Raw genomic sequence first — 1749 nt, 5'->3', positions numbered from 1 at the left:
TGAATTCAGTAATATAAATTTTTATCAAAGTGCTGCTTTTACTGCATCACACAAATTTTGATAAGTTGTATTTTCATTTCCAATTAGTTCAAAGTATTTTTAAATTACTTTTGAGACTTTTTCTTTGAGCTGTGTGTTATTTAGAAGTGTGTTGGTTAATCTCTGAGTATTTGGGAATTTTTCATCTTTACTTTCTTTTCTTCTTTTTTAACAGGCTTAATTCACTTTATTTTCATTGTATAAAAACCCTATGTTATAGCCACAACTGGAGCCTGGGTACTCTGCATGAGACTGTGGTGTGGGTCTTGATGAGATGGTCAGTGAATTCCTGGTAGGGAGACTTGGTGAATATGGTCTCTTTCTAGAGCTCAGGGGTCAAATAGCTATAGGTCTTAGAGATGGCATCAACGGTGGCCTTGGAAAAGTTGCCTATGATGGCAGTGTAGCCTCTCTCTAAGATGTAGCAGTCATTAATACCAGCCATCAACAGAAGTGTCTTGGGCACAGGGGCCAAGAGGATACAACTGCCTCTAGGAGCAGGGATAGAGTCCACCAGCACAGAACTGCAGGGGCCTGTCACCTTGCAAGGGACAGGGTAGGGCTTGCTGATCTTATTACCCCAATAATCTCTCTGCATGGGAACGATGGGGACCTTGGCCAGGATGATGGCCCCTGGGATGGCAGTGGTTACTTTCTCAGAGCACTTAACACCTACACTGGCCTTTGTAGTCTCTGATGGCAACGAATACCTTGAACCTGCTCCACTGACTAGCATGGGTCTGTTTTTGCACTCGCATAATCTTAAAAACCTCATCGTTGAGAGATGCCCCCAGGAAACAGTCAATAATCTCAGACTCCTTGATGGGCAGGGAGAAAAAGATAGATCTCCTCCAAGAACTTGATCATGTCCTTGACCCAACGACCCAGCTTGGTGATGGACATCCACTCCTTGTCCTTGTCCTTGCCTCTGTGAGCTCCTTGACCTCGGCATGGTCCCAGATGCCACTGCCAAAGCCACCATGGAAGCTACCAGGGCTTCCCAATCCAGGACCCCAGGGGCCTCTGGGCCTTCCCACTACATGACATCATCCACCATTTGGTGTTTTCTCTGAGAAGAAGAGCTCCAGCTTTCTTTTTTTTTTTTTTATCAATTTCTACATTAATTCTACTATGATTTGAAAGCATATTTTGGATGATTTCTATTATGTTAAATTTGTTAAGGTTTGTTTTATGACCCAGAATGTTGTCTATCTTGGTGAATGTTCTAAATGAGCTTACAATGAATATGTATTCTGCTCCTGTTCAATGAAGTATTCTGTAGATGTTAATTATATCCAGTTGATTGATGGTGGTGTTCTGTTGAACTATGTCATTCCTGTTATTCGGCCTTATGCATTTCTCAATTGTTATTCTAGGGTTTTTAAAATATCCAGCTATAATAGTGGATTCATCTATATATCTTTTCAGTTCTTTCAGTTTTGCCTCATGTATTTTGATCCTCTGTTGTTAGAAATATATGCATTAAGTGTTATTTTGTCTTTTTGAAAAATTTAATATTTTATCATTATGTAATATCCTTCTTTATCCCTGATAATTTCCCTTGCTATAATGTCTGCTTTGCATGAAATTGATTGAGTCACTCCAATTTTCTGTTTACTTGTGCTAAGCATGACATATCTTTCTCCATATTTTTCCTTTTGATCATTATGTGTCTTTATACTTAAAGTGGGTTTCTTCTAGAAAATGTAT

General features: G+C 39.5%; 1 pseudogene; it reads right to left on the bottom strand.

Moving 5' to 3' along the window:
• Positions 1-248: 248 nt before the first annotated feature.
• Positions 249-981, bottom strand: LOC105814912 (annotated as a pseudogene).
• Positions 982-1749: the final 768 nt, after the last annotated feature.

This window comes from Propithecus coquereli, unplaced genomic scaffold (genome assembly GCF_000956105.1).
Source record: "Propithecus coquereli isolate 6110/MARCELLA unplaced genomic scaffold, Pcoq_1.0 Scaffold31, whole genome shotgun sequence".
NCBI lineage: Eukaryota > Metazoa > Chordata > Mammalia > Primates > Indriidae > Propithecus > Propithecus coquereli.
This window is presented reverse-complemented; position numbering and strand designations above follow the sequence as displayed.